Here is a 6000-nt window from a genome sequence, read left to right as displayed (position 1 = left end):
TAACTTACATTTGGGCTGTAAATGCCAATTTAGTCCATTTAAAGTCTTTTGGGTCATTCATGGAAGCAGAGCAGGTCGAGGTTTTAGTAAGAAGCTTTTCAGAATAAAAGTGCAACAACTTCGTTTTGAGTCATTTTGTGAGAATTTTCATGAGTGTCAAAGATGTTGGTCCCCCAATATCAGATATATGAACTTAATCTGGACCTCTAATGCTTAATGAATTAAATGTCCTGGGTAAAGAAGTTAAAATGCAAACCGTTTTAATAATAAAATGTGAAAATAAAGCACCAAAAGTAGATTTCAGTAAACAATCTTGGATGGAGGGAAAAATGTTTGTTTCAGTGTCCTGATTCAGTATCTCTGATGTTTCAATGTCCTCTAGTGGGGAAGCTTCAGTGTGGCACATTTAGAAGAAGAAGAAGAAGAAGAAGAAGAAGATATACTTTATTTAATCCCCAGAGGGGAAACTCAATGTTTTCTTTTGTTTTTTTAGGCTTTTTATTTAGGCTTCATTGCTGTGTGCTTCTTCCTGTGTCTGTTTTAAAGGGTCAGTTCACCAATTTCACGAAAAGACTTTCATATATTTTACATTTTTTAGATATTTTCTCTTACCTCCAGGGGTCTCTGGCCATGCAGATAGTTTTTTGTTGTTACTGTGAGGTTTGGATGTTTTCTCAAATGTTAGGTGACTCATTTCCTGTGTGTTTAAACTAATTGAAATGGAGGACATCTCTGCACACAGTTTAGCCAACTGAACCACCTAAATAAGCCAAAGTCATTAAAACTCCTTTTTCATAATCAAATTCATTATATCACCATTGTGTGTCCATACCAGATACAATTTCAAATCAAACAGATTCAAATTTGTTTTGAGGTTTCAGATGCTCCTGTGCTAATGTAACAAAAGCAATAATAGGCTAATTTACTGAATATCACTGTTTCTCAATATAAAATATAAACTGTGCTCAGCATGAGACCTTTTGCCTCCCATACTACTGCAGGCCATCTCTTTGAACTGAAACTGGTATTAAGGTCATTTTCACTGCATTAAGATGACTAGAAGTGTCAAGTGATGCATCAAACCTTCTTGTCTTTGTGCTTAAACACATGTTTTCTCTTTTTGAATGGTTTTCTCTTGTGTCAGTGGGAAGCAGCAAACTGGTTTAGTACCAACAGGCCACAGCACTATTTTCTTATTCTGTCTTATTAAGTTTATACTTCACACAACTTTATTGTGACGTGAGTGTTAACTGCTATTAAGCTTATGAATATTAATGATCTAAAGAGGAAGGAAATCTAGTGGTAACAGCCTGATATCCATCTACTGCTTACTGACCACAGAGGAAAGGCTTCTTTAAAGACAGCGTCCTTCTTCATCGTAAGTAGAGTTGTTTATTGATGTGACTGATACTGAACATCTCCTGTGTACATTATTTGATCTGCTGACATGTTTTATTGTCTGTGAAGCCGCACAGAGATGAGAGGAGCAGCTATGAGTTTACCTGCAGCAGCGAGAGGATTTGTCGCCTTCCTTCTCTCTGTGTCAGGTAATGTTTATCTAAACTCACATTCATCACATTAAAAGAGGGGAATCTGGGAAAACGTAGGTCTTGTAAAAGTAGGCTGAAGGTCACATGTGGAAATAAGTGGATCAGAGTTGTGTGAAATGCAAACTTCCTAGAAACTGTTGTGAACTCAACCAGACGCACTTCAAAGAAGGTCAGATGGTGTCAAAAGAGGGAGGGAAGTTTCCCTCCCGAGAGTTTACCTTTTTCACATGTAAAACCCAGAGACATCGCCTGGTGTTGGTAAGGACCGAAAGAGACTCAATCAGACAATGAATCGCTTAAGGATTGTGTATTCAGAGAGCCTTAGTGAACCTTTCTAGCCGTAAAGGTGTCACTAAAGACAGTCCACAGGACAGGAAAAGGGGCTGATCTGACCCCTTCTCCCTCCAGCAGGTCACCTCCAGCCTCAATCTGACTCTTTTCTCCCCACAGAACGGCTGAGCCATAAACCACCAATTCATTCTCTGATAACCTGTGCGATAAGCCAGGAATGCAAATGTCCCAACAATGGTAAAATAAACACATGATAAAATTATATTTTCCAGTTCCAGTTCTAGGTGCAGTCTAACAAATTAATGGAAGAAACTTCTTAAATACGTGAAGATTACGACTCTCCTTCAGCGTGTCTTTACTCTACTTCTTCAGTAATTAAGTGTCCATGTAGTATCCATGGTAACAGCACACCGTGTAGTTTCTAATACAAGAGGAAATCAAGCCGCTCACATTGTGTTTGTTAGAACTTAGAAAGCAAAAGAATGATACAGAACAACTGGATTTTACATCACACTGAACTTCTGCTCTGTCTCAGAAAAGTGTGCATGATATTGTTTTAATACATTTCCTGTTTTGAGGACTTTTGTAAGATGCACTTTTCAGGCAACACCCAAAGTAACAAATGTTCCTGTGTCCCAGTGATGATAAAATATGATGATAAAATTCAGTGAGTTCTAGTTAGATGCATGATTATGAACTGTTTATGTGAATTACTACAGATAATCAGTCAGATAATTAAGCTTGTCCAGGTTTCCTTTCCCCAAATCATATCAGAAGTTTGATCTACTTTGTCTTAATAACTGATTCATTTTGGTTTTTGTTCTGATGTGCTCTGTGTTACAGGGGTACAGAGTCTGAATGGCTGGGGAGTGACTTACACTTCTACTGAGATCTGTGCCTTCAAAGGATCAACTGTGGACATAAGCTGCACCTACACATATCCATCCTATATTAATTACGTTTATACTACTATTGAGAAAAGATTCTGGTTTAAAGGTGGTGAATTTGTATATCTGTATCAGTATATCTGTGATGAGAACCGCTGAACTCTGAGAATCACAGACCTGAGAGAGAGCGACTCAGCTGAGTACAAGTTCAGGTTCATAACAAACCAACCAGGTGGGACATATACTGGTTCACCTGGAGTCACTCTGTCTGTCACAGGTAACATTTCATCTGAATATTTCCAAGTGTTAATCATCATTAACTGCGTCTGTGTGTTGACAGTTGAGTCTAAATGAAGACTTCTGTTTCTTATTCACATAATCAGATCTCCAGGTGCAGGTGAGCAGATTACAGGTCAACACGTCTGATATCTGGGCAGAGCTGAAGTGTCACAGCAGTTGTCGTCTACCTGGTCATCCTTACTACACCTGGTACAAGAATGGACAGAGTATTTGGGGACAAACATCTAATTCTTATTCAGGCTTCTTTGATCCTGCAGACAGCGTTTCCTGTGCTGTACAAGGAAATGAGAAGTCTCGCTCTCCTTCAGTGTGTGAGTTTACATCCAGTCTTCCACTGACATGACACCATCTGGTGGAGCCTTTAACCTGTTGTACTGCACATTAACTGACTTTGGCAATCGTCATAGATGTTCCCTGATTATGTTTTGGTTTGTTTTGTGGACTTAATTTGACCATCTTGTCCCTTAATAGTATCAAAGTGTCAAGCTTGTATCCATGGCAACAGGAACCCATGTAGTTTCTGTTGGAGGAAATCAAGCTGCACCGCCACTTTGTGTTTGCATGGATTATTGTCTAATTAAAATATGCTGCACTGTTAAAGCTCAAGCTCATGTTGAAGGTCAGGTCCTGCCACTCGGCCGCCATCTTGGCAACGCCTCCGGGCAGCTATTTCGACTAACAAGACCAGGTTCCTATCTGAATGAATGGGGAGAGAACCAGAACTGCACTTATAGAGGTCACCGGGACATAAAAACTTTGACAACTTTGCCCCAAAATAAGGTTTAAAAAGCGTTTTTCCCGAGCGGTTATACTTCTACTACGCATGCGGTGGCCAAAGGCTTCTATCTTTAATCAACCCTGTCTTCTTCTGTTTTTTTCAAATACATTTAGCTGGAAACAAAAATACTTTTTCTTTTGGATTTTGTTTCATGGCATTATTGTTTGAATTGTGGGAAGGGCAAATTTTTTTTAACCCCGTGCAGCTACAGTATCGACATCAGTCACCTGCAGAAAAGTATAACTTACCTCTGTTTACCCTAAAACATGTATGAGGGAAGTTGAATATAACTCAAGTGGTCCAACACACAGCTCTGCCTGCTGCCAGTCACAAAACCACCTCCAAAGTTTCAGATGCTTCCACACACATAACTATTACCCGTTTCAACACATATATCCTCAATTTGGTTCATTGATTTGATCTTTTCCAGATGCCTCAAAGCTTCCCTCTGTGTCAGCAAGTCCCTCTGGTGAAATAGTGGAGGGCAGTTCAGTGACTCTGACCTGCAGCAGTGATGCTAACCCAGCAGCTAATTATACCTGGTACAAGGAGAACGAAGACTCATCAAAAGCATCAGGACAGAACTTCACCATCACCGAGTTCAGAGCTGAACACAGTGGGAAATATTACTGTGAAGCTGAGAACAGAAGAGGACGTCATAACTCCACCTTACATCTGGTTGTTGTGGCAGGTAAACTTCTGCATTCAGCTACACACACAGACGTTTACTGCACCAGACCTGATTCACATATTAATATGTGAAAACAAACACGTTCTCACTTCAAAAACTGGTACAGTTTCCTGTCTACATTTCCAAAGACTGTTTTTCTGTAGCTACGTTCAGTGAGAAACCTCTGACTGACTGATTAACAGATTGAATCACCTGGCAAAGTGATTTATTAATCCTTACTCTAATCCTGCTAATGAGTGATGTCACATGTCTTTCTGTACTTCTAGGGAATTCAACAATAATAATGAATATCATCAGGTTGACTCTGGTGGTCTTGATGCTGATTCCTCTGCTTCTCCTGAATCTGTGGACGACGTAAAACAGTCAGAATCCATCAGTTCAGTCTTTCATTCTTCAAACTTCTTCACTTTAGTGTTGTGAAATTCATGATGTTAAAATTAGTATTTGTTGATGTTGGACTCCATCCAGGGAGAAGAAAACTCTGAGCTCCAGCACTGAACCTAATGAACCTGTAGAGACAATAGAGGTGAGAGAGACACAGAGAGACAGGCCCTGTTGACAAAACGTCCCCTATTTCACGGTTATAATAACTTGTCTCATATGCTGTGGAAAGTGAAGAAGGTGTGATGGACAGACTCGCCCTATGCGGGTTCGGTGAGTACCACCTTTAAATGCTGAATAGTAAACGTTGCTACGGTGTAGTATTTCCTGCACAGTGATTGGACGGCTGGGTAAAAAGTGACAGTAACGAGCGCAGCATTTTTCCCAAAGTTTAACATTTTTCAACTCTCGGCGACCGAAAAAAAAACGCTCAGCACCTCGTCACGCTGCTGGAGTTTTTATCAGCTCGTAAAAACGCGACGCTCCCATTGCAATGAACTGAAAAAAGACACTGGCGTCAGAAGCTCTAAGTTCTCATTTTATCTTAGTAAGGCCTGTTTTAAGAGTTTTCGTTTCTACCTTCTCTTTACTTCACTTAACCAATAAGTTTTTGGGTTAAGTTTTTTTAGTTTACAGCAACAAAAAAAACTTTGCATCACCAATTTGGCAAAATAAGGGAAATTACAATACCACAAAATACAAATGTGAAACACTGCTTCACAGATCAGCATATAATCAACAACTCAATCTCACAACTCTAAATTAGTCCTTTTGTTAAGTCCTTTAAAAGTCCAGATGAACTTCACAGCACACTGCAGCAAAATAATAAAGTTTCAGTCCTACCACGATTCAGGTGAACGAATCAGTGTCCTTATCCCGCGAGTACAGGTTGGTCTTGTGGAACAGACCCGTATCCGACGCAGTTTATTCTATGGGTGGTTCGCCATCTTCTTTCCCGGCTTCACGTGCTTAAACACCAAGCAGCTCCTCACAACAAAAAAACCTGGCCTGTTACAACAGGGAAATACACACATTTCAGTCTTTTATATCTTCAACAAAATTAACTGAGGAAGACTAGCACCTAAACACAGGTTAAACGTTAAATTAAATCTGAACCGCACC

At 39.8% G+C, this 6000-nt stretch overlaps 1 protein-coding gene across 4 annotated transcripts in view; it reads right to left on the bottom strand.

Annotated features, from left to right (window-relative positions):
• The window catches only part of LOC119909376 (NLR family CARD domain-containing protein 3-like), a 622129-nt gene that overhangs the window by 590674 nt on the left and 25455 nt on the right, over positions 1–6000 (bottom strand). The window lies entirely within an intron of this gene.

Source organism: Micropterus salmoides, unplaced genomic scaffold (assembly GCF_014851395.1).
Source record: "Micropterus salmoides isolate LMB-PRFRI ecotype aquatic unplaced genomic scaffold, ASM1485139v1 Ms_hic_scaffold_18, whole genome shotgun sequence".
Taxonomy (NCBI): Eukaryota; Metazoa; Chordata; class Actinopteri; order Centrarchiformes; family Centrarchidae; genus Micropterus; species Micropterus salmoides.
Note: the sequence above shows the minus strand (reverse complement) of the source record. Positions and strands in the feature narration are given on the sequence as shown.